Source organism: Rhineura floridana, chromosome 5 (genome assembly GCF_030035675.1).
Source record: "Rhineura floridana isolate rRhiFlo1 chromosome 5, rRhiFlo1.hap2, whole genome shotgun sequence".
Taxonomy (NCBI): domain Eukaryota; kingdom Metazoa; phylum Chordata; class Lepidosauria; order Squamata; family Rhineuridae; genus Rhineura; species Rhineura floridana.
Window position 1 is genome coordinate 175,615,592 of NC_084484.1, and position 27,991 is coordinate 175,643,582.

Consider the following 27,991-nt stretch of genomic DNA (forward strand, 5'->3'; position numbering starts at 1 on the left):
TTTCTCTCATTAGTCATTGTAGAAATCTGTGTCAAATTTATTTTTATTAATTTCAAAGCCTTTTTATTGGTCAGTGTCATATGATGCTGAAGACAGCCTTTTTTGTTTCAAACTGGAGGTTATGCTCTATTTCTATTTTGGGCGCATTAACAGTTGAATCTGAAACTGCAGTTTGATGTAAAATCAGACTGATTCCAATATGTTGCTACTTAAGCAATGACTCTAGCTATTGGAAAAACAAACTTGGCCTGCCCAAGATCATAGAATCATAGAATAGTAGAGTTGGAAGGGGCCTATAAGGCCATCAAATCCAACCCCCTGCTCAATGCAGGAATCCAAATCAAAGCATTCCCGACAGATGACTGTCCAGCTACCTCTTGAATGCCTCCAGTGTTGGGAGAGCCAACTACCTCTCTAGGTCATTGGTTCCATTGTCATATGGCTCTTAACAGTTAGGAAGTTTTTCCTGATGTCCAGTCGAAATCTGGCTTCCTGTAACTTAAGCCCATTATTCTGTGTCCTGCACTCTGGGATGATGGAGAAGAGATCCCGGCCCTCCTCTATGTGTCAACCTTTCATGTACTTGACGAGTGCTATCATATCTCCCCCCCAGTCTTCTCTTCTCCAGGCTAAAAAGTCCAGTTCTTTCAGTCTCTCCTCATTGGGCTTGGTTTCCAGGCCCCTGATCATCCTTGTTGCCCTTCTCTGAACCTGTTCCAGTTTGTTTGCATCTTTCTTGAAGTACGGAGACCAGAACTGGACACAGTATTCAAGATGAGGCCTAACCAGTGCTGAATAGAGGGGAACTAATACTTCACGCAATTTGGAAACTATATTTCAGTTAATGCAGCCTAATATTTTGTCAATTTTAGTTTCTCCTTTTTCATATCTTAAGGCCAGTTTGCCACATTTCTGCATCAGTTTGCTTTTTTTAAAAAAAGTACTATTTTTAGTCCATATTTCTCTGCATATACTCATTGTTATTGCAATTCCACCTAATATAATGCATTTTGTATGTTACTTTCACTAATATATACATAGTTACGTGAACCTACCCCTAAGATGTGTACTTAGCATCCTTTTTTTATTGGAGAATTGCATCACAAAATGTGAAGTACAAATTCCACAGGATATTTGCATTTTGGTCCACATATTGTTTTGGAATGTGCAAATGAGTTAATTTCTCCTTCATTCATGGCTTGGTCAGGCATTTCTACTAATTTCATCCTTAAATTACTCCCCCTCCCCCAAAATATGTTGTGCCTGCATATTTTGGTCAGTCATGCCATTTTTGGGGTTTCATACCCTTGAAGGCCTTATAAATAGCCACATATATGCATGTGTAGTATACTTGCCATCATGATTGCTTCATGTATTTTATAATCTTAGTGCTGCATAAAAATGTATGCTTGTGTGTGTAGCAAGGTGTAACAGTTGTTTGTATGCAGTGGCCAGTGCATTCCAAATGCTCAGGAGAGATGGGGGGGGGGAAACCCACCTTAACCAGTGGAGAACTGTCAAGAAGCTGTCCAAGGTCCTGAATTTATTTTAGTGCTTTTGCAAATCCTTGGGTTCAGCAAGCCTTTGGCTTTTAAAAAGTCTACCAACACCTTCATCTTGGCTATGACTGGAACTCTGAGAAAAAAATGGTTCCATATCAATGGGTCAGTGGAATAGGGTCTGGGTTTTAGTGAATCCACTCCAGGTTTTAATCAGAACTTTCAAGGAGCTGCCCAAGGTGCCAAATGTATTTTGGGAATAGGTTGGACAGCTCCTTGAAAGTTCTGACTAAAACCTGGAGTGGATTCACTGCTCCACTGATGTTGGAGCCACCAGTCTCCACTGACCTTAACCTATTAGCCCCCTTCACGTGTTATTAATATGTAGAAGGGGCATTAGGGTCACAGCCCTGCCCTCAAGTGTCTGCACTTTGTGTGTTGATCTGCATAGCATAAGCTTGTGCATGCAGATTTCTATGCAGTTGGCAGCCCAGAACATGCAGGATTCCTGATTGTGTGGAGGCCTATTTGTTTAAAGCTCTACACACATGCAGTATGTGAATGTTTAGGGGTGAATATTGGGAACTTTGAGTACTGGGAATGAGGCACACTTCTCACTTCTTTACGTGGAGCCTGCTTCATGTGAATAACACATAAGTGGAGCCTCAGTAGTCATTTATTTGTTAAATTTTATTGCACTTAATGATACGAAAATAATAAATACAAGAAAACAACAATGACATGCAAAGTCGAAGAAAAAAACAAAGCAGTAAACCATAAGTGAAACAACCAGTCAAAAATCCAATTACAGCATTTTACAAGTTAGCTTATGGGTCAAAGGCCTCTCTAAATAAAAAATGATTTTGCCTACCTGCAGAAGGTCGACAGAACTGGAACTAGGCATCTCTTGGCAGTCAATTCCAGTCTTGGAGCAGCCACCATGAAGGCCTTCTCCCTCATTCAAGTTTAAACTCAATAAAGCTTGGCAAGTGTGACCTCCTTTTCCTCATTCTGGCTGAATTTCTATTGTCCAAGGCCAGACATTCCCAGGTTAATGCAGCCAGGCAGCCTTGCCTATGATGACGGATTGTGGAGGAATCAGATTCAGGTTGCATTTAAAGGCAAACTTGCACGATTCACACTTTCCAAAATAATATGTGAAGTGAAACACAGCCATCCTTTGAAATCCTCATTATGAATTTTGTAATGCAGTTCTCCAGCCTTGTTATGTGTGCAAAAAATGCATATGTTAGGGTAAAATGTGCATATAAATGCATATATCCATGAAGATACCAAAAAGCATTATATTCAGGTAAACTGCTTTGAAAAAATGTGCATATTAAGATCAATTGCATCCAAACGTGTGTATTAGGAGAAATTCACACTGAAATGCAGATGAATTTTCAAGCGGCCTTTAAAAACAAAATTTGCAAATGGATGTGGCAATGTGGAGAATTGACTTACAGGAAAAAAGATGAGAAATGGAGATAAACTGAAATCAACAGATTCACCCATCCTTACCTATGAGCTCAAGGAAAATACCCTATTTCCCAATTAACTTATCAATTTATATCAATAAGGGAATGGCCCATATTGTCTGGGGGGCTATTTTTATAGCATATTTGGCTTACTGGTTAATCCATCTCAGCAGAATGCCGTTCATGATGTGTGAGGAGATAAGAGAGTTTTGCCACAGGCAGATTTTTAAGAATCTTTCAGATCTATCTCTTATTATGCAGGTGCATTATTCATATGAATAAATGATCATTTCAGTTAAGATGCAATGATTTGATAATTTTGTTTGAATGCCTTCTTATGATAAAAGCTCCAAGTTAATACTTGGGGAAAATTCTCTTTTTCTTCCTGTGTCGGTCTAGTGTTTATCCCTGCCTCAAGCATCTGTACACACACAGACAGACAGACAGACAGACACAAGTTTATTGTCAAAATTTAGCATCTTAATAAAAATTATAGTGAACATGTGGCATCCCTGATATTCTGCAAGGAGCCAGCCTGTGGTAAATGGCAACTTTGGGGCAGGTCCTGGCTGTAAGAGCCAGTCCTGATCAGCCAGACCTTATACAACCCTTATCCTCAGTCTCAGGATACCAGAGGCCTAAGTTCCTGTTGCCATTAACTTGACTAATGCAACTGATTTGGGCAATACACTTGCCTCTAGCCACTGTGATCCTTGTGGACAGCTCTTTAACTTTGACCTGTGCCTGTTTGGAACCACACACTTTTTTGTGTGTGGTCCAGTTGAATGGACAGACAGCTCCTCTGGATCCTGGCCCTTGCTGTGCCTGACTAGAACTGGGGATGACCTGCCACCAGACAAAGGGCAAGGGGAATTGACTTGGCCTGCTCTAATGCTTTTAACAGCCTTTCAGCCTCCCAGGCAGGCAGCTACAGATTCGCCTCGTCCTTCTCCCCTGTCAATGGGTGCAAGTCGTTATCCAGCCACTGGAGCTGAGTGGAGGCAAGAGAGTTTGGGCAGGACCCATCAGCCCAGCTCTCTGAGAAGCACAGCTGGATTCCCTCTGTGGTCAACTCCTTTAAAAGCATGCTGGAAGGCCAAGGAAGGGCTCTTCTGCAGGGACACAACAGAGGGTGCAACTGCCCAGGAAAAGGGTGTGTGTGGCTTCCTCCTCAGCTCACCTTTGTCCCAGCCATCTCTTTGCTGACAGGGGCTCCTGAGAGAGGCAGAATCCCCGGGCTTTCTGAGGGCGAGGAGAGGTGCTGCCAGATGAGCAAAACCCATGGAGGAAGACGTATGGCTACAGGATAGGCAGATGCTGCTGCCTGCAAGCTAACAGGAAGGCAAGTAATGGGGTAGTGCCTGCCAGGCTGAGCTGGAGGAACTCTTTGCCATAAAGCACAGACTTTGGAGGCTGTGTGAGGCCAGCAGAAGCGGTTCTCATGAAGTGAATGGGATGTCAGGGACTTCTCGGAACCAGACCCTAAACTGTAATACATAGACCATAGAGGAGCATTTGCAGAAGGGCAATTGTCACTTTGCTTTACTTGGCTGGGCGGGCGATGGATCCTAGGTGCTTCCATGCGCCCCTTCCCCCAGAACCTGTCACACAGCCATGTGATCTGCAGAAGCCCAGAGGTGAAGCTCCTTGTGACATGGTGATGAACATTGCATCTGGAGGTCAAGCTGCTGATAAAGGTGGAGGGATAGGGGCCAGTAAAGGCTTTCCCAGCCTTAGAGGGTGGGTAGGACGACTAACGAACACCTGGATCAGGGGGCATGAAAAAGTGGCATCTGGAAGCATCTTCGGCTGTGTGCCAACCAGGGTAGCTCTCTTAACCCCTTAAATGAATCCTGAAAATTGAAAATTCAAGTTTCTATAGATTCCCCCCCCATAGATTTTGATCAAGGAGTCCTTCTGTTTGTGGCAGAGTCTTTGATCTAGTGGGGCCTTGCTAATTGGGGGGGGAGAAAATTTTCACCAATTCCACATAGCCCCCTCCAAAAAAAAAATCTCCCCCACCTTCCACTCTGTTCAGGGGGGTTCCTCAACCCTCTGGAGCAGAGTTGCAGGGGGGCTTTGACAGCCCTCATCTTCCATTGGTAGAGAGGTCCACTGGATCAGAAAGCCCTTCTGTGAATCGAAGGGCACAATTGGATTTAGCTCCAAATATTTAGTGTGCTTAAATTTGTTAGATTAAAAAAAAAGTATTGCCATCGAACTTTATAAAAGAAAAGGTGGCAGGAGGAAGGGATGGCTTGACTCTTCCCACACACACACAATCTGCAGTTTTTTCCACTCTAAACCATTCCCTTCCCACTTCTCTAAACTGCAGAAAGGGAAGGTGTTCATACCTCCTTTTCTCTCCATGTCCAAAACCTTAGCTTCTCAAAGCTTCTTTTCTTAACAAAAACCTGATAGGCCATTGGTGCATGCATTTTGCATGTAATCTAATCATTTCTTCGTCCTTTAAAGCACTGATTCAAGTCTCTGTTATCCTACAAAGTTCCTTAGCTTTGCATGTATGCTCAGCCTTGTACAGATTTTAGAAATAAGATGTAGATCATTTGAATGCCTTAGTTTGGCTGCGGTTTGACACTGAGCGGTACCTGCAAACCTTTTTCAGTTTTGTGCTGTCTGGTCCCCCTGGCTGATTGTGTGTTTATCCTTCCCTTTGAAAAGGTGAAAGGATGGGCTGCCTTTCATGCGATCAGCGGTTCTTTATAGCGGAGGGCTGCTACAAATCATAAAAGGACTAGCTAATTAGCCTCACTTCTGGGTTCGTTGGCTTGAGGCTAGCTTTAGCTTGCTGAGCGTAAGTTGGAGGGATATTTTGATGGGCAATGCGAATGGCACAAAATGAATTATTCTCTAGCAGCTTAAAAACACAGTTAAGACGGCAGAAGTCTGCATAATCTCCATGTTTTAATTCATTCTTTGCTGTTGTTGCTCATTTGAGCACCTGAATTTTGTTTTGTACATGATGTTCTACAAGATATCTGCCATATATATCCGCCCTGCCTCCTATCTTGTATGCTCCTCAGGAACACAGGAGCTTCTGCCTGCTGCCCCACTTCAGCTAGAAGCGGACGGCATGACTTTCCTCTGTCTGCACCGTTGCTGCATACTAGAAGGAGGAGTGAGGTGGTGGTGAGGTCAGCATGGTGGAAACGTATATTTGGAGCCAATCTTGTGCTCCTGATAGTGCAGTTTGACCCAGCTAACATTGCTGCCGCCTCCCCCTCTCCATCCCAATATACAGCAATGATGCAGTGGGAGGGAGGTTAGGTGAGTGGCGCAGCCCCATCTGCTACTGACTGCACTCTGCAATACTGACAGTATTCCTCCAGTGGTAATATTTCCAATGTCAGCTGGAGTTAGGGATGGACCTATGTGTCAATTCTGTTTTCTCTGCTTCTTGTCTTCAGTTCTCCACAATTCTGCATCAGTTTGCAATTTTTTTTGAAAAAAGTGCTACTGAAAATTCATCAACATTTTAGTGCAAATTTCTGCTCATGAACACATTTTTGTATGCTGCTTTGCCTAATACACTCATTTTTCCAATGCAGTTTTTCCTAAAATAATGCATTTTATATGCTATTTTCATTAATATATGCATTTTATGCACAGTTTACCCTAGTAGATACATTTATGTACACATTACTTGACTGGAGAACTGCACTGCAAAATTTGGAGAAGTGTGAATTTCAAAGGAGAGGCGAGTTTCGGTTCATGCATTGCTTCAGAAAATGTGGATTAGGTAGGCTTGCCTTTAAAGGTGAACTGAATTGAATTCCCCCACCATCCCTAGCTGGAGTATATCAAGATCCCTGATATACTCCTCTAGAAATGTGTACAGTACACAGGAAGAGGAAAAAAATAGATTGATACATTCATCCCTAATTAAAATATGTGTGAATCAAAAGCCTTTGTGGATTTTTTGCCATCTGTATTGGCAGAACCTGGATTGCAGTTTAGACACTCCTCTGTCTCAAGCCATATTTTGCATAATAGAGGGGTTCATTGACCATAGTGCAATGAGCTAATGAAAAACACCTGGCATCCACCTCAAATTGTAATCTGCGCTCCATCAAACAAGGCACGTCTGTCGTCGTGCAACCATCTAGGAGAAACTAATCTCTCCGTGGGTAGTGCAAATTAACTTTGTCTCATGAATACTTGATCCGATAATTTTCTACAGAAGATTGGCTTGATTGGAAAGTAAATGTGATCCCAGGTTGCTTCTGCAAGGTAATTTTTGAGCTTTGTGGAGACAGCCTGGAGTGCAAAACCAGGACTGAAATGAAACTGTTTGTTTTTACCCTGTGTTAATATATGCTGCCTGAAATTGGAGGGTTAATGGCTGTAAATCTGTATGTGTCCTTCAACTTGACAATTTTCTGCCAAGCAACAATGAACACACTCTTGAGCTGATGTCAGGGGAGGCTGCTCAATTAGGGCAAATGGGGCATTGCCCCAACAGCTTCAGTCTGCCCTCAGCCAGCCCGCACCTGCCTGCCTTCATACTTGCATCCATCAGGAGGTAGCACTCGGTGCCAACTTCCTCCTCCTTAGTCTCAGTGTTGCCTCTTGTACAACTCAACAGGGAGGAAGATGGGGGCAAAACTAGAACGCTTCAGCTCTGCTTGTCATTGGCCCTGGTGCCACATACTGTTGGCCTCTCTACCTTCCGCCCTACCAGTCCCAATAGGTACCATCCACCACTTGCTGCTGTCACTCATTCATCTCCGCCCATACCGAGGAAAGATTTTTATACCACTGTTCATATAACCTTTCACAGTGGTATTCAAGGTTGGTGGGTTTTTTAAAAAAAATAAAAAATAAAACCTGATCTAGCAATAAAATACACAAATTAAAATAAATCAAAGCACCGGATATGATGCGTCAATAGTTTTACTTTTAGAAGTGTATATACCATACTTCAGTTGTGCTTCCAGAGTAATTTACATCAAAAACAAAATAAAAATGCAAAATATAGTCGTAATAAAAATGGTGGCAGCAGCAGCATTGAAACAATTAAACTTAAAATTACGTAGGTGCATTTTTTTTAAAAGAAACCCTACACATCTTTGTCAGGTGCTGAGGATACTGACAATGTAAACTCTAGAGGAGGCTTGCTGGAAAAAAGAATTCCACAGGTGGGGTGCCACCACTGGAAAGGCCTTCTTTCTGGCCACCACTAGGGTTGCCAGGTCTCCAGTTTTTGCCCGGAGATTCTGGATGATTGGGATCCTCTCCATGTGAATCACCTCAATCTATGGACTCTCAGCTTTCATTGTTTTAAAAAAGTAAATTTCTAGGTGGTGTGGTTCACAAGACATACACCAAAACGTCAGCTGTTCCCTCTGTAACTTCTGTTATATGAGCCCATAGCTAGCTGCTCTAATCCCGCCCTTTCAGGTTTGTAGCCAATAAGTGACGTCAGGGTTGTGATTGACAAGGGATTTATTGTTTTTTTTCCTGCTTATCAGAAAATCTCATAAATTAAGTAAGTATATAGCTTTCAGTCTTTTTGTCTCTTGGGTGCAGGAGTCAAACAAGTTTAAATTTTCCTGGGCTGTTGAAGAGGGCAGTGTTTTGAAAACCTCCCCAATATGAAGCTTTAATCCAATACTTGCTTTTCTGGGAGTAAAGCTGCAATGCTAATTCCACATACCCGGAGTAAACCACATTGAATGCAATAGGACTTACATTTGAGTAGACATGGTTAGGATTGTGCTGTAAATTGATGGGACTTTTGAGTGAACATAGCAAAGAATTATGTTTGCATTGTAAATCTTACTTTCCCCCTCTCATCCTATATTTTAAAGCAATTAGGCAGAGCTTACTTAGGTATCACTGTTTTTATAATGTAGGAAACTAATACTGATTTTATTTTATTTTATTTTTTAAAAGTTCTGCAATAACCAACTGGTTTTGACAATAAAGTATTATATGGGGTGTATGTATTTTTACATCTCCTGTGTATGTGTGTGTATATGGAGTCTTTCCAACAACCCTGAGAGGTAGGGTTGCCAACTGGAAACCAAGGCAGCTCACAATAACAAATAAATCCTTTTAAAAGCCAATAACCCTAAAAACAAGTATAAACAGTTGCAAAACAGCTTAAAGTGGCATGATTCTGAATTCTGGGTTGGGTGAGTGAAGTTCCTTATCACTCAAGGTTCTGTGCATGCTTCCCTGTTTGAGTAAGCCCCATTGAATACATTGGGACTTGCTTCTGAGTAAACAAACAGGATTGCACTATAAATATATTTAAAGGTTGTGTAAATAATAAACATCTTTGACAGTCATGCTTATCTAAATATTTCTTCATATTATATCCCAATAAGTATCTAATTTCACACTATGGATGCACATTATTATTTCCTGTACATTTTACATGTACATACATGTAAATGACCAATTGCCAAGTAGATCCAACACAGTCACATTTGACGTCAAAAGAGGAAACTTCACAAAAATGAGGGGATTAGTAAAAAGAAAGCTGAAAAACAAAGTCCAGAGGGTCACATCACTCGAAAATGCTTGAAAGTTGTTTAAAAACACTATATTAGAAACTCAACTGGAGTGCATACCGCAGATCAGAAAAGGTACCGCCAGGGCCAAGAAGATGCCAGCATGGTTAACGAGCAAAGTCAAGGAAGCTCTTAGAGGCAAAAAGTCTTCCTTCAAAAAATGGAAATCTTGTCCAAATAAAGCAAATAAAAAAGAACACAAACTCTGGCAAAAGAAATGCAAGAAGACAATAAGGGATGCTAAAAAAGAATTTGAGGAGCACATTGCTAAGAACATAAAAACCAGCAACAAAAAATGCTATAAATACATTCAAAGCAGGAGACCATCTAGGGAGACGATTGGACCCTTGGATGATAAGGGAGTCAAAGGTGTACTAAAGAACGATAAGGAGATTGAAGAGAAGCTAAATGAATTCTGTCTTCACAGTGGAAGATATAGGGCAGATCCCTGAACCTGAACTAACATTTGCAGGAAGGGATTCTGAGGAACTGAGACAAATAGTGGTAACGAGAGAGGAAGTTCTAGGCTTAATGGACAATATAAAAACTGACAAATCACCCAGCCTGGATGGCATCCACCCGAGAGTTCTCAAAGAACTCAAAGGTGAAATTGCTGATCTGCTAACTAAAGTATGTAACTTGTCCCTCGGGTCCTCCTCCGTGCCTGAGGACTGGAAAGTGGCAAATGTAACGCCAATATTCAAAAAGGGGATCCTGGAAATTACAGGCCAGTTAGCTTAATTTCTGTCCCTGGAAAACTGGTAGAAAGTATTATTAAAGCTAGATTAACTAAGCACATAGAAGAACAAGCCTTACTGAGGCAGAGCCAGCATGGCTTCTGCAGGAGAAAGTCCTGTCTCAGTAACCTATTAAAATTCTTTGAGAGTGTCAACAAGCATATAGATAGAGGTGATCCAGTGGACATAGTGTACTTAGACTTTCAAAAAGCGTTTGACAAGGTACCTCACCAAAGACTTCTGAGGAAGCTTAGCAGTCATGGAATAAGAGGAGAGGTCCTCTTGTGGATAAGGAATTGGTTAAGAAGCAGAAAGCAGAGAGTAGGAATAAACAGACAGTTCTCCCAATGGAGGGCTGTAGAAAGTGGAGTCCCTCAAGGATCGGTATTGGGACCTGTACTTTTCAACTTGTTCATTAATGACCTAGAATTAGGAGTGAGCAGTGAAGTGGCCAAGTTTGCTGATGACACTAAATTGTTCAGGGTTGTTAAAACAAAAAGGGATTGCGAAGAGCTCCAAAAAGACCTCTCCAAACTGAGTGAATGGGCGGGAAAATGGCAAATGCAATTTAATATAAACAAGTGTAAAATTATGCATATTGGAGCAAAAAATCTTAATTTCACATATACGCTCATGGGGTCTGAATTGGCAGTGACCGACCAGGAGAGAGACCTCGGGGTTGTACTGGACAGCACGATGAAAATGTCGACTCAGTGTGCGGCAGCTGTGAAAAAGGCAAATTCCATGCTAGCGATAATTAGGAAAGGTATTGAAAATAAAACAGCGGATATCATAATGCTGTTGTATAAATCTATGGTGCGGCTGCATTTGGAATACTGTGTACAGTTCTGGTCGCCTCATCTCAAAAAGGATATTATAGAGTTGGAGAACGTTCAGAAGAGGGCAACCAGAATGATCAAGGGGATGGAGCGACTCCCTTATGAGGAAAGGTTGCAGCATTCGGGGCTTTTTAGTTTAGAGAAAAGGCAGGTCAGAGGAGACATGATAGAAGTGTATAAAATTATGCATGGCATTGAGAAAGTGAATAGAGAAAAGTTCTTCTCCCTCTCTCACAATACTAGAACTTGTGGACATTTAAAGAAGCTGAATGTTGGAAGATTCAGGACAGACAAAAGGAAGTACTTCTTTACTCAGCGCATAGTTAAACTATGGAATTTGCTCCCACAAGATGCAGTAATGGCCACCAGCTTGGATGGCTTTAAAAGAAGATTAGACAAAGTCATGGAGGACAGGGCTATCAATGGCTACTAGCCGTGATGGCTGTGCTCTGCCACCCTAGTCAGAGGCAGCATGCTTCTGAAAACCAGTTGCCGGAAGCCTCAGGAGGGGAGAGTGTTCTTGCACTCGGGTCCTGCTTGCGGGCTTCCCCCAGGCACCTGGTTGGTCTAGTCCAACAGGATGCTGGACTAGACGGGCCACTGGCCTGATCCAGCAGGCTCTTCTTATGTTCTTATGTTCTTAAGTGTGCCCTTCTTCCTTGCGGTGGTCATGGTTCCCCTTTGTTTTCTTTTATCCTGAGGGGCAGATTAGGCTGAGAGATGGTGAGTAGCCCATGGTCACCCAGTAAATTTTATAGGTCATTTCCATTTTAAAAAAATAATTAAAACGATTTACATGCAGGCAAAGTTTATTAAGTAGATCCACACAATGCATTTAAAGCACATCCAACTCGCATTTAAAGCACATGACTTCCCCTAAAGAATCCTGGGAAGTGTAGTTTCCCCCTCACAGTTATAGTTCCCACCACCCTTAACAAACTACAGCTCACATGATTCTGTGTTGTGATTCATATGCTTCAAATGTGTGTTGAATGTGCTTTAAATGAATGGTGTGGATCTGCACTAGGTGTGATGTGCATTCATTAATGAATCGAAAAGAACAATTTTAAAGATACTTTTTTAAACGGGAAGGGCAGTAGCTCAGTGGTAGTGTATATGCTTTGTATGCAAAGTTCCAAAATTCAATTTCTGGAAAAGACTATTGCCTAGAATCCTGGAGAGCCAATGCTAGTCCATGTCATCAGAACTGAGCTAGATGGTACCAAATGGCCTGAGTCAGTATAAGGCAGATTCCTTTGTTCCTAAAAGTGGAAAGAGACCCAAGGGCCACAGTGACTCCAAAATTTATTTATGTATTTTATTAACATGTATATACCACTTTATTATAAAAAACCTCAAAGTGGTTTACAGAAGGAATTAAAACAATAAAATTATTGGCAAAAACAGTTAAAGACGTATTTAAAAACATTCAAAATAATCAAACCAACAATGAGTTTAAAACAGATAAAAAACGCAATAGCTTCTCCATGTCTGGGTAGGCTTGCCTAAACAAAAATGTTTTTAGTAGGTACTGAAAAGCGTTCATAGAATCATAGAGTTGGAAGGGGCCTTGTAGGCCATCGAGTCCAACCCCCTGCTCACAGCAGGAAATCCACAGCTAGAGCATCTCCCGCAGATAGCTGTCCAGCCTCTGCTTGAAGACATCCAGCGAAGGGGATCCCACCACCTCCCTAGGCAGTCGGTTCCATTGCCGAACTGTCCTTACTGTCAAGAAGTTCCTTCTAATGTCCAATCTGAATCTACGCTCCTGCAACTTAAAACCATTAGACCTAGTCCTACCCTCTGGGGCAGCAGAGAACAAATCTGTACCCTCCTCTATGTGACAGCCCTTCAGGTAATTAAAGAGTGCAATCATGTCACCCCTCAGCCTTCTCTTCACCAGACTGAACATGCCAAGTTCCTTCAACCTTTCCTCATAAGACTTGTTCTCCATATCGGCTATCATCCTCGTCTCCCTCTTCTGAACCCACTCTAACTTGTCTATATCTTTCTTAAAATGAGGTGCCCAGAACTGAACGCAGTGTTCCAGATGAGGCCTGACTAATGCAGAATATAGTGGGACTATTACTTCCCTCAACCTGGAAACTATAGCTCTGTTTATGCAGCCCAAAACCGTGTTTGCCTTTTTTTGCCACAGCATCACACTGCTGGGTCATGTTCAACGTGCGATCCACCACAGTTCCAAGGTCCTTCTCACACGCACTACTGCTAATCCGGGTATTTCCCATCCTGTACCCGTGCATTTTGTTTTTATAGCCTAAATGCAGAATCTTGCATTTGTCTTTATTGAATGTCATTTTATTAATTTCAGCCCAATTTACTAGTCTATCCAGGTCCCTTTGGATTTTATTCCTGTCTTCCATTGTGTTAGCTATCCCTCCCAGTTTCGTATCATCCGCAAACTTCATAAGGCTTCCCTCCACCCCATCATCTAAGTCATTGATAAAAATGTTGAAGAGTATCGGCCCCAGGACAGAACCCTGTGGCACTCCACTCGAAACCTCCTTCCAGTCCGAAGCAGAGCCACCTACGACCACTCTTTGAGTACGGTTTTCCAACCAGTTGTGAATCCACCTGACAGTATTTCCATCTAGTCCGCATTTGACCAGTTTGCTAATCAAAAGGTCGTGGGGGACTTTGTCAAACTCTTTGCTGAAATCTAGATAGATGACATCTACAGCATTTCCACCATCTACTAAGCTAGTGACCCAATAAAAAAAAGAGATGAGATTAGTTTGACAGGATTTTTTCTTGACAAACCCATGCTGGCTCCTACCAATCACAGCATTGTCATCTAGATAGTTGCCAATGGACTCTTTTATTATCTGTTCTAATATCTTTCCCGGTATTGAAGTCAGACTGACCGGCCTGTAATTCCCCGGATCTTCTTTTTTACCCTTTTTAAAGAGCGGAACGACTTTTGCCCATCTCCAATCCTCCGGCACCTCTCCTGTTCTCCAGGATTTCTGAAAGATGATGGCAAGAGGTTCCGAGAGTAGATTAGCAAGTTCTTTCAATACTCTGGGATGCAGTTCATCAGGCCCTGGAGATTTGAACTCATTTAGGTTAACTAGGTATTTCCTGACTATCTCCTTATCAATCTTGAACTGCAGTCCCGACCCCTTACTGAGATTGCTACTGATGCAAGGTTGCACACTGTTCCCTTTTGGGGAGAAAATGGAGGCAAAATAGGTGTTGAGCAGTTCTGCTTTTTCCTCGTTATCTGTCAACATTTTGCCATCCTCATTGAGCAGCAGTCCCACCGTTTGCTTGGTCTTTCTCTTGCTTCGAACATATCTGAAAAACCCCTTTTTGTTGTTCCTCGCTTCCCTCGCCAGCCTCAGCTCATTCTGGGTTTTAGCTTTCCTTATGCTATTCCTGCAAGCCCTAGCCGCTCGTCGGTACTCTTCCTTGGTGATGTGTCCTTCCTTCCATTCTTTATACATGCTCTTTTTTACTTTTACCTCCTCCACCAGTCTTCCGTGTAGCCACATTGGCTTTTTCCGATGTCTTCCATTTTTCTTCCTCTTTGGAATTGTTTGCGATTGCACTTTTTGTAATACGTTCTTCATGAACTCCCACGTTTCTTGGGCCCCTTTTTTCTTTAGTCTATCTAGCCATGGGATCCTACCCATCATTTCCCTGAGCTTGCTAAAATCGGCTTTCCTGAAATCCAGGGTCCATATTTGACTATATTCTTCTTTGGCTTTCCCCAGAATCACAAATTCCAGCATTACGTGGTCACTTTCCCCCAAGGTACCGACTGCTTTAATTCCCGTGACCAATTCGTCCCTGTTAGTTAAGATCAGGTCCAGGATTGCCGATCCCCTTGTTCCTTCTTCTACTTTTTGAAAGAGGAAATTATCAGCAAGGCCCATCAGGAATTTGTTGGAGGTTTTGTGCTTCGCAGAGTTTGTCTCCCAGCAGATATCTGGGTAGTTGAAGTCCCCCATCACTACTACTTCTTGCCTCCTTGAGATTTCAGAGATTTGTTTGAGAAAGGCCTCATCTACCACCTCTTCTTGGCCAGGGGGTCTGTAGTAGACACTTACTACCATGTCGGTTTTATTTGTTTCTCCATTTATTTTTACCCAAATGGTCTCTACCGGACCCCTTTGTTCGCTCTCTTGGATTTCCATAGAGGTGTATTTGTCTTTGACGTATAACGCTACTCCCCCTCCTTTTCTGTTGCTTCTGTTCTTTCTGTAGAGTTTATATCCTTGAATGGCTATATTCCAATCATGGGAGTCATCCCACCAAGTCTCTGTTATCCCTATGAAGTCATATTTGCCTTGATGCACTAAGACTTCAAGCTCCTCAGTGAAGGCATCTATTTAATGTCAATAGGCAGGGAGTTCCAAAGCGTAGCTGCTGCCACACTAAAGGACTGATTTCTTACAAGAGCAGAACAAGTACTATGTGGCACCCGTAACATGGAAAGCACACCTCGAACTTGGCCTGGTAGCAAATTGGCAACCAGGGCAGATTTCAGAGCAGAGGTATTATGTGCTGACATGGTCTCACTCATGTCAGCAATCGTGCCACAACATTCTGCACTAACTGCAACCCCCAGGTCAGATTGTGCTGCATGGGGATTTCTGTGACCTTGACTGACTGGCTGCCAGTATTTTTTTTAGTTTTGGTTAGGAATCCTGACTGGTTGTGGGATGCTGAGTTTTCTGCCTTATAGGAATCTTGTTGTGATTGGTATGGTAATGCATTTAAGAAATCATCAGTGCCTTTTGTTTTTGTTTTTCTATTTGCATTTCATTTACCTTTAACCTCATTCCCTTATATCCATAGAATCACAACAGTGATTCTGTGTGGTCAGCTCAACCCCCTTAAACCCACTGATGATAAACCATGTTTGTTACCTGATGGATTGGTTTTTGCCCATGAGTGGTAAAAGAGGATTCTCACCAAGCACCCTGTCCAGACGGTGACTGGTTTGGAATGTCTCCACCTTGTGTTGGGCCAGGGAGACAGACTAGGAATACCGTTGGTGTACCGTCCACCTTGCTGCCCAACAGCTTCCTTAGCTGAGCTGACAGAGATAGTCTCGGAGGTCCTTTTGAGGTCCCCTAGACTTTTGGTACTGGGGGATTTCAACGTCCATGCCGAGGCTGTCTTATCTGGCACAGCTCAGGACTTCATTGCCTCCATGACAACAATGGGGCTGTCTCAATTTTCTACTGGCCCAACACATGTGTCGGGACATACTCTCGATTTGATCTTCGCCACTGGACATGGAGATGGTGATCTGATGGTGGGGTGTTTTTCATCTACCCCATTGTCATGGACAGATCACCGCTTGCTGAGATTTAGACTTACAGCGGCTCTTTCCCTCTGCAAAGGTGGAGGATCTATTAAGTTGATCCGCTCCCGGAGCAGGATGGATCCTGTAGGTTTTCAGAGGGCTCTGGGAGATTTTCCGGCTGATAGGACTGGTGCTCCTGTCGAGGCCCTGGTCACACTGTGGAATACAGAAATGACCCGGGCTATTGACACGATCGCTCCCATGCGCCCCCTTCGCTGTAGAGCTCATACAGCTCTGTGGTATACCCCGGAGCTGAGAGCGATGAAACATGAGAGGAGGAGGCTGGAGTGCAGATGGAGGAAAACTCCCAGTGGATACAATCATGCCTTGGTAAGTGCCACCAATAAGTTGTATACAAAAGCGGTAAGGACAGCAAAGAAGCTCTATTTTGCTGCCTCTATTAGATCATCTTTAAGCCGCCCAGCGGAGCTTTTTAAAGTCGTGCGAGGGCTCTTACACTCTGGCCCCCACGATACTATGGAAACATCTGAGACCCGCTGTAATGAAATTGCTGGACACTTTCAAGATAAGATTGCATGTATCCGCAGGGACCTTGACTCTGATGTTGTGACAGATGAATCCATTGAAGTGTCCGGAGCACAGCCTTGTCTTTCTTTATTGGATGAGTTTCAGTTGGTGCAGCTCGAGGAAGTGGACAAGGTGCTTGGAATGGTTTGGGCGACCACGTCTGTTCTGGATCCTTGCCCATCTTGGCTAGTGAAAGCTGGCAGGGCTGGAACCACCGGTTGGGCCAAGGAGGTGGTTAATGCCTCCTTGAGGGAGGGAGTGGTCCCTGGTAGCCTCAAGGAGGCAGTAGTGAGACCTCTTTTAAAGAAACCCTCCTTGGACCCAGATAATTTAAACAACTATAGACCGGTGGCGAATGTCCCTTTTCTGGGCAAGGTTTTGGAGCGGGTGGTTGCCAGCCAACTCCAGGCGCTCTTGGATGAAACCGATTATCTAGATCCGTTTCAATCCGGTTTCAGGCCCGGTTTTGGCACTGAAACAGCCTTGGTCGCCCTGTATGATGACCTGTGTCAGGAGAGTGACAGGGGGAGTGTGACTCTGTTGATTCTCCCCCCTCAGGGTGTCACCCAGGTGTGGTCTGCACCCTCTGCACCCCAGTTGTGACACCCCTGGCTCCAAGCAACTGTGGTTGATGCTTAATGTATCATGCTTAATGACATCACCCGGGCTTGCTTCTGTGGCATCACTCAAGCCTGCCCCTATGACATCACTAGTGCCTGCCCCTGAAATCTCAGGGTTTGAGATGCTTCTGACCTGGCAACCCCTAGCCCCCACCCATTAACCACCAAGTTCTCCATTCAAATCTCTCTACCATGAATTCATTGGGTGGCTTGGTGTCAGAAGGCAGAGCTGGGGTCCCAATCCCGGGGAGCTGGATCCCGGAGAGTTGGGAGAAGAGTATTCGGATGGATGGCAGAGGGAAGGGGGAGGAACTTCCCCCCTTTGGAGCGAAGATGAAACAGAGGAACTGCCAGTGATAAGGTCGCTTAGCAACGGGGAGCCTGAGCCCTCCCTGGACATTCTCACGCCTCCCCCTCTTTCAGGCTCAGAGCAAGAGGGGGAAGAGGGAGGGCTGCTCACAGCTGAAAAGCGGGGAGGCAGTTTACCATCAGCCCCTCCCCTATCCCCCATCCTGGAATCGGAAACTTCAGAAAAGGAGGGGGTGATGCTTCTCCCCTCACCGCGCACACGCAGACAGCTGAAAAGACAGGTGAGAAGGGGGGGAAGGCGGGCAGTACCTGAGGGGCAGTTAAGGAGGAGCGAAAGATTGCGCGCCCGTTTGGCCCCTTCTTAAAGAACAGGCGGGAAGAAGTCCCTTGCTCTGTCAACTTTCTCCCAATGCCGCAGGACCTGTATCCCTGTATTGCTTCATGAGAAAACGCAGTCTTTGTTTGGACATTACCCTAATAAAACACGAATTAACTACAGCCGTTGGTCTGGTTCCTGAGTCACATCCTGGGCCTGACACTTGGGTGGGTCAAATTTCCCTGACTGTTTTTATGGGGCTATTTGGCTCCCACCCTGACAAAAATACCTTCTTAATTCCTTTTGGGGGGGTGAAGATAGGAGAAATTTCCCTGAAATTTTTGGGGTCCCATTTGACTACACTTACACCTTTTATCACTCACAGCAGAACAAGGCGAAGTTGCATTTCTTGAGGGCTGGGCTAAAATTAAAGCAATGTTATGAGCTTGGTATGATCTCTCCCCCCCTACTTTCTTATTCTGTTCCTGAGAATAGGAACAGGTCCTGCTCCAGCAGTGCCCCAGGTGGGGCACTGGCTGAGGGCCCAGGAATGCAGAGGGGGCCCTCATTGGCCCCAGCAGAATAGGATCTGCTGCTTGTTGTCAATCTTATCCTATTCCAATACACAGGAAGCCCCCCCCCACTAGCTTCTCTTTTTATCTGATTCACAAGAGTGGAGGGGAAATTGATGGGTTAATACCATGGAGTTGAACAGCTGAGCCCAGAGGGTCTCCTCAACTTGGCAACTGTCTCATTGAGTGCTGATGTTGGGATGGTCTAGGCTAGATGCCTCCTAATTTCTGTAGTATTAACCCCTTAAAGAGAGCCAGTGTTAAGGTGTTGGACTACGACCTGGGAGACCAGAGTTCGAATCCCCACACAGCCTTGAAGCTCACTGGGTGACCTTGGGCCAGTCACTACCTCTCAGCCTCAGAGGAAGGCAATGGTAAACCACCTCTGAATACCGTTTACCATGAAAACCCTCTTCATAGGGTTGCCATAAGTCAGGAATGACTTGAAGGAAGTCCATTTCCATTTTTCAACCCCTTAAATGCCCTCCAGCAGAAGGGCAGAAGCCAGGCTGGATCATGAAGGAGCAAAGGAGAAAGGGGAGGCTTCCTTGCATGGCGTGCTGTGCTGCAGGGCAAGCAGCAGGGACTCCAGAGCCATGGCAGAAATGCCCCCAATGAAGTTACAGACATTCCACCTTTCTCTGTCCTGTGTAGGGTTGCCAGGTTCATGGCCTGAGACTGATCCTGTATCTTTAGGAGAAGAGAAAGTCAGCCAAGCGCAGGTGTTCTTGCAACACTGTAATGGGAAAAACCACAAGGTGGAATTCTCCCTTCCCCCTGCACAACTTTTAAAGATACAAAAGACCTCTTGGTTGCCAGGCCCAGCCTCCCCAGCTGGCGGTTGAGGACAAGGAAGGGGCTGGCTTGTGCAGCTGTGGCAAGCTGAGCAGGCCCTAGCCAGCTGGGGAGGACTAGCCTCAGAGGGAGGCAATGGGAAACCCCCTCTGAATACCGCTTACCATGAAAACCCTCTTCATACGACTTGAAGGCAGTCCATTTCCATTTCACCTAATAAATAGTTGATGATTCCTGTGGCTTTTCTTCCTTATTGTGATCACAGCCAGGCTGGCTGGGGCTGATGGGAGTTGTAGTCCAAAACATCTGGAGGGTGGCAGATTGGAGAAGGATGATATAGGAATGTTGATGTTCTGTTTTATGTGGTTAGTCCATATGTCTGTTTTCCCTGAAGCCTGAAAGTACTAAGTAAAACCTTTATGGAATGTAAACTAAGTAAAACCTTTATGGAAGTGTCCAGTAAATATACTGAATTGCACAGAAGTGAATCTAGCATTATTGAATCCTGATAAACCAATTAGATAGTACTTCTTTTCTGTGACAGTGAAAGTCTCATACGCTTTTAAGGGGGTCAGACCTCACATAAAAACTACTATATATAACTCCCAAGTGAGCACTGATTGGAAATGAGAAAATGAGATTAGGGAAGCAAGCGTGTTGCAAGGTATGTTTTACGTGAAGTTATATACATAACATATATTGATGTTAAACACAATAATGGCTATTGAAATTACAGGTATGTGGTTGGATTCAGACTTAGTCATGTTTAGAACAGGCAAATTGAAATCAATGGGACTTCCATGACTTCCTTCCCATTGATTTCAATGGATCTACCCTAAGTATGATTGAGTCTGGATCCAATCCACTGTGATTTGGCTTAGAGTGGGAACCGTGAGTTGGGAAGGTCTCCATTCACATCTCACTACCCTGAACTCATTAGGTGGCTTTGGCAAAATGTCATTCTCTCTTCATTTTCAACATGGTCAGGCCTACCCTACAGAGTTGTTGCATGGACTGATGAAATCTTTTGCACTTAAAATATACATTACACAAATAATAGTAACGAATAGCTGTTATTCCATAATATCAAACTGTTTCCTTTAATTGGGCGGCCCCAGATTTCAATTTTAAATCTTCCTGATTTAAGCCCGGGAGAGTTAAGCATACGCTTATTCTCTCCCATTGAAATGAATGAGACTTGCAAATGTTTAATTTTGGAGGTGGGAACTTTCAAAAACTTACTTTGCTTTGCTAAAAAAAATACCCCCCCTCTCTCACACACACACGGACCACTTGAAAATGGTTGAGGGTCTTAGTTGACCACTTATTAATTTTTCTGCCTGTTGTAGCAATTGGTATGTACTGTGGTAGATGCTGTATGATTTTTAACTGTATTTTTACAGACATTCCATGGACCACAGTTTGGGAACCCCTGACCTAGGTGAGGACTGAAATCCCTTGGGGATGGGGGTGTAATAAGTCAAACCCTCCAGCAGTACCTCGCTAATCTTACGCCTGTTTTCTCACCATCTGTGTGGACTGGCAGCGTGTATTGCATTTGCACCCAATGTAAAGATTACTACTGAGCCCACATTCTCTGTATCATGTCCCTTGAGGCAAAGGAGAAATGGCCACAGTGGGAATGTAAGCATTAGCTTGCTCACTCCCAGTTTGTAAGATCATGGGAAGGGCCATTGCTCAGTGGTTAGATACAGATGATCCTTGGTTGAGTCTCTGGCATCTCCAAGTAGGGTGGAAAAGAATCCTGTCGGAAACCCTGGCAAGCCGCTGCCAGTCTGTGTAGGTGATACTGAGCTAGAAAAACTAGTGATCTGACTCAGTGCAAGACAGCTTCCTATGTTCCACCAGCTGGAACCTGCTATCCTCCCCTGTCGCTTTTTAATAGTACCTTTAGCTGTGTCCACATTAGGAATGGGGTTCGCTGCCTAGTTCCGATCCTCGTATATTCCGACAGACCGTCGTTCCATCCCGATCTGCCCTTTTTTTGTTCATGCTTGCTTTGGCACTTGCCGATTCCATCCGCTGGGGTTTTGTTTGGTTGTGGGGGGGAAATTGCATACTTTTTAACAACAGCTGGTATAGTGCAGTGGGGAGGACAGCCTGGCTGGGAGTCCAGGGTCTGTGAGTTCAAATCCCCGCTTGTGTCTCCTGGGTGTCAAGGGCCAGCTAAAGATCACCCCACAGTGAGTGGCTCAGGGGTGACGTGCCCTGCCACCTGTGCAGCCGTGGGCAAGCTGCAGAGTCCCAAGGAGCCCAGTTGCCCCCCAGCTGGCAGTTGCGTACAAGGAAGGGGCTGGCTTGTGCAGCTGTGGCAACCTGAGCAGGCCCTAGTCAGCTGGGGAGGACTAGCCTCAGAGGGAGGCAATGGTAAACCCCCTCTGAATACCACTTACCATGAAAACCCTATTCAGAGGGTCGCCATAAGTCGGGATCAGCTTGAAGGCAGTCCATTTCCATTTTAACATCAGCGCCTATGTAAATGATCACAGCGTTCCATGTGGTTTATTTTTTCCTATTTATCACACCTACACACTATTACGAATGCATCAACTTAGATGAAATTACAAAGATTATTATGTAAAATTGGGAGGGGGATCTGTGCTGATTGCAGCCGTGGCCTACTGCAAGAAATCAGTGCTGGTCGGAAAAGATAGCGGACTGTTGGATTCAGTCAGAATCTGGTACTAAGTCCAATTTTATAATAATAATAATAATAATAATATTTTATTTATTAGTCGCCCATCTGTCCGACTTAACAGACACTCTGGGTGACATACACAATATAAAATACAATATCAACATATTCATAACAATCACAGTATTAATATCATATCATCTAAAAAACCATCCTACACTGATATAGTATAAAACCTAACCCACCCCAGAGATCCCATAGGCCTGCCTGAAAAGCCAGGTTTTTAAGGCGCGGCGAAAGGTCATCAGGCGAAAGGTCAATTTTGCACATATTCACCCCCCCATCCCTAGTCCACATCAAAGGGATGTCTTGGAACTTCCAGGGGTCTTAGTTGCCTTTCTCTCTACAAGCTCTAATATAGTTTCTAACTCCCAGATCGGTAGCCCCTATTGGGTACCCCATACCCAGGACTAGATCTCATGTTATTTCAAATACTATTTTAGATCATCAGTGCATGCACACACCCATTTCCCCCCCGGATTGCTCTCTCTAGAAACTTCCTTCTCTTCTGTCTTCCCCCACTCAGTTTTCCTGCATTAATAACAGTGCAAAAGAAACCGGACTATATGTAGTGAAGCAAAGAAAAGTCTTACAGAGCGATGTTTGTTATCTGAAAGCCTAGATCAGACTTTCCATGTACCACGATAATCTAAAATAAACACAGTGGACCAGGGAGAATTGGGGGAGGGGGATTGGGTTGGGAAGGGCCACCCAGAAAAGAGACAAAGATTAGATTACCATAAAACAAGAAAGCAAGGTAAACTCGGAATATTTGTGTACTGCCCTAATATTAACAAAGACCATTGTGTGACTCTTTCAAAGTATGCAAAAATAAAAGGTGATTGTAGGAATGTTTTAACCATTTTTCTTTGGAATTTTAACATTCTGTCCTGTGATTTTCAAACCGAGACAGGTGAAAAGAGCAAGCATTAGACATCTCAGTAGGATGAAATTAGAATGGCATGTTGCTGCATACATTTATGTGCCTTTCCTTGCTATGATTTATTTGCTTTTCGAGGCTGGTTGGATGGAAGTTGTGATTCCAAACAAAATTCTAAGTCTTAGTGTAATGGAGGTTCTTTTTTTCCCCTTAAGAGACTGGTTCATTCCTGTTGGATAACATATTCCGGTTGGATAACATTCCTGGGCTCCTGCTGGGAGGAAGGGCGGGATATAAATAATAAATAAATAAAATTCTAAGCTAGATCTTTGGGTTGTTGGCTTGGATCCCAAGCACTACTTGGTGAGATCTGTGCCCATAAATGATTTGTGAGCCTCATCTTTCTGAAAGTAGCTTCTCCTCAATGCCATACAAGACCCTCCACATCCCTCCTACCAACAATCCTGGGAATTGCAGGATCTACAGTTCCCAGGATTCTTGGGGTAGGGGTTGCTTTAAATGTATGTTGCTCATGAAAGGCAAGTAACCTGAGACAGAGACATACCTGTAAGCTAATTCATTTCTGGTCAGAATTCAAGGTTTTACAAATGGCATATAAACCCCTGAACAACCAGGGACCTAGATACCCAGGGAAGCATCTCTTCCTGTATGTGGCTGCCCATGAGTTGAGATCATCAGGGTGGCCCTCCTTAATGTTCCAGTGCTGAGAACTGCACATTGGCAGTGTCACACAAGCAGCCCTTTGTCTGTGGTGGCACCCTGACTCTGGCACTCTCTTCCTCTTGAAATTCCAGGTGAACACCTGATCATTTGTTCAGGACTTCGGGCAACATTGCTCCTGTTGTGACATTTCTGTTCCATGATTTGACTGCATTTCTGTAATATGTGTTTTTAAACTGAGTATTGCTCTTTCATGAACGTGAGTGTAAACCGCTTGGTGGCTTTGGATATAACTCAGTAATGAAATAAGACTAAATTCATGATGAATAAATATGTGAGAACTGAGACACTGCTGAGACCTCTGTTGGGGTGGGGAAGCTTTTTCACCCAAGGGCCACATTCCCTTGAGGGGGGGGGTTGCATAGCTATGGTGGGAATGGCCAGAGGGAAAAAGTGGGTGGCGCGTCAGATGTGACTCTTTGTACAGTAGACTACATTCCAGCCACATAAAAGCTGCCACAGAATCTCTGCATCCTCCAGTCGGGCAACTGGGAGGCATTATACTAGGCCAAGAACACATCCCAGCCAGGCAAAAGCACTAGAGGAGTTCACAGAGTGGGACTGGCAAAGGAAGAGGGAGGAGGGATCACTTAGAGAAAGTCCTCAGGGCCAGATAAAGAGGCCTGGAGGGCTGCAGTTGGCCTCTGGGCCTGAGGTTCCCTGTCCATGTCCTATATATTTATTAACAGGAGGAGGAGGAGGAAGATGATTTATTTAAATACATATCCCACCCTTCTTCTAGAAGGAGCTGAGGGTGGCATATCAACACAACATTTTAACCACCACCACAAAAAACAATCTAGAAACAAAGATTAAAACATCCCAAAACCAGTTACAGGTAGAAACAGTCTTCCGTCCAGTGACCTCTGGGATGAACAGCCATCAAATGGCTGAGTAAATAGGAATGTTTTTAAATTCCTCTTGAAAGTTAGTAATGAGGGAGACAGATGCACCTCAGCAGGGAAGACATTCCACAAAGCTCTGAAAAAGCCCTGTCATGGCTCAACACCAATGACCCATGGACACCCACTGGTGCTGGCACTACCAACAAGGCCTTGGCTACTGATCATACGATCCAAGATGGTTGATACTGGGGAAGGCATTCTTTTAGGTACTTGGGTCCCAAGCCATTTAGGGCTTTATATGCTAGTACCCGCACCTTGAACTGGACCCGGTAGTTCATTGGTAGCTAGTGCAGTACTTTCAAGACCGGTCACATATGTTCCCATTGGGCTGCTCTGCTTACCTGTCTAGCAGACAAATTCTGCATTAGCTGCAGCCTCTGAACCATCTTCAAGGGCAGTCCCACATACACTGCACTACAGTAGTCTAGATGGAAATAGAAAGTGGGGAAATCCTACATAGCAGGAAATGGGGATGTTTAATGCACAGTGCAGGCAGGATGAGTTGGTGAGCCATTTCCCAGAGCCACTTATTTCCAGCTGATTTTCTCCTGGTAGACCTCCAAGACTGAAAGTAACCTCCACCAAGGTTAAAAAAAAAATATCTGGGAAAAAGCAGCAGGGAGGAATGTCTCATGAACTGGTGCCTTTCTTGGAAGCTCCCTATTGATACAATGTTGACGTTCAAAAGCATAGTTATTTTCAGAGAAATTTGTCAAGTGTGCTAATCATGCGAGTCTCACTAGGCTGTGCAAATGCTCAATTAGCAAGGGTACCTCTCTATGGGGGAACGATTCCACATTTTCGTCTCCTCTAGGAAGAAGCTGAGAAGTGAGATCTCTAAGGGCGACCAGCTAAGCAAATGCAGATCCTAGCTGTCATTAGTTTCATGCTTCCTTGCAATGCTAAAGTAAGCATTTCCACACATATCTGCTCAGTGCAGGCCATCATCCTTAAACTGCTTATCCCCTGACTTTGAGTTGGATGGATAATAGAGTAAATGGTTTGAGAGCTGATGACTTTTTACTCTTTGCAAACCATTAGAAAAGAAATATAGAGATGTTTCATTTCCTTAGGCCACTTCTGCTGCATGCATTTAAAGCAGTATCATACCACTTGAACAGTCATGGCTTCCCCCAACCAATCCCTCTGGGAATTGTAGCTCTGTGAGGGGAATAGGGGTCTCCTAACAACTCTCAGAGCCTTTAACAAAACAACAGTTCTCAGGATACTTTGGGGGGGAGCCATGACTGTTAAAGTGGCATAACAGTGCTTTAAATGGATGGTGCAGTTGTGGCTCTTGTGGCAGGTTGGTGAGCCACTTGCAAACAGCTTGGTCACAGTGGCACTGAGGGAGATGTGTAGGAGGCCAGTAACAAGGAGGAGATGCCGAAGCTGGGTCAGTCATGTCGTGTCACAACCTGTGATGAGATAGCTGAAGGAGAACTTGCGTGTTATATTCAGGGGTGAGGTGAAGGGAGAGAACTGAATTGCTCAACCCAGGCACAATTTGTACGGCTGGACCAGAGCAAGAAACCCTTTTCAGTCTGAGGGCCGTGTTCCCTCACAGGCAGCCTCCCAGGGACCACATACTAGTGATATGTGTGGCAAAAGTAGATCTCCAGACACGCCCCATCTCCATTTTCCATCCATGCAAACAAGAATTACTTGACGGTTCAGAGCAGGGGTATAGCCTAGGTGGGCAGAATCCCAAGGCCCAGATAGAGAAGCCTGGAGGACCATATTTGGCCCCCAGGCCTGAGGTCGTCCACCCCTGTGCTAGGGTAACAAAGTTTATTTATTGAGATAGTTTACAATGACATGCTACAGATTATTCCTCTAGTCTTTCTCATTAGCCAGACATGAGACCCCAGAGGTATTCCTTGACTCTTGTTCATATTGAAAGCATCAGAATACAAAGTTCTGACACCACTATTTAAAACTTCATAAAGATGGAGTTGCTGTTCCTTCAGCCATTTCCTCTGTTCCTTCTTAGTACAGTAGGGCCCCGCTAATACGGCAGGTTAGGGACCAGGCCCCCGCCGTAAAGCAGAAATCGCCGTAAAGTGGGGCTCCATAGACTATAATGGGGCGTGTCACAGGAAAATGACGTCAAAATGGCGCGCGATGGAAAAAACCCGCCGTATTAGCGGAACAAGCACTGTAAGAGCCGGGCCTTTCCCTGATTGAAAACCACCGCATGAACGAAGCACCGTAAAGCAGAACGCCGTAAAGCAGGGCCCTACTGTACATTATACAGTAGGTCCTTGCTACGTGGCTCGCTGTACTGCAGATTTGGATACAGTGTGGTATGATGATGTCCCCAAGTACTATACTGTATACAGTACTGCAGTTTTCATTATAATGTAGAACCCTTATAATGTGAGTGCAACTTTTGTCTTCTGACCCCTGTATTATAACAAGGTTCTACTGGATATATTTCCACATAATCAATTTAAAAATAAAAGAAGTGATTTTCTGCATGTGTGTTGGAAGTGTCAAAAGGCCAAAATTTTGGAAGGTGATGATCATTATAATTGAAGAATCCAGGACAATTCAGTGGTATGCCTGTTGAATTATATAAAATAATGTGCCCTATATGAAAAAAATAAGAGCAAGCTTTATCGGTGCTTACAATAGCTAGAATTCTATTTGCTAAAACTTTGAAAAGTGACCAGCCAAGCCAAGCAAGCATAGTGACCAGTCAAGCCAAGCAAGCAGGATTTGTTGAAAGCAATGTGGAAGCAATTAGAATTAGTAAAAACAACTGCTTTAATGAGAAATCTGTGTATGATGTTATGAAAAAGAGTCGAGGAGTAGGAATTAGAAGTCTGACCGAGATAACTTAGAAAAAGTTGGAAATGTTATTGTTTTACTTGTATGCTCCTAAACTGGGTTGCAGTATTTTAAGTGTATATCTCATTGGTTTTAACATCTTAATAGTTGAATCCTGTTTTAATGCTGGTTTTATATGTTTATATGTTTTATATTTTTATAGGTTCTTAATGATATGTACTTATTTTTATCTGGAAGCCGCCTTGAGTTCCAGTTTGGAAAAAGGGCGGGGTATAAATAAATAATAATAATAATAATAATAATAATAAAATGAATTTATGACATTGTAAAAGATGCTCTGAGTCCAGAGTTTTGTATTTCTTTTTTTTAAAAATGAGAACCAGTCT

General features: G+C 43.9%; 1 protein-coding gene across 9 annotated transcripts in view; it reads left to right on the plus strand.

Moving 5' to 3' along the window:
- Positions 1 to 27,991, plus strand: part of DLG2 (discs large MAGUK scaffold protein 2) — a 1,398,326-nt gene that overhangs the window by 931,645 nt on the left and 438,690 nt on the right. The gene's annotated exons all lie outside the window — the stretch shown is intronic.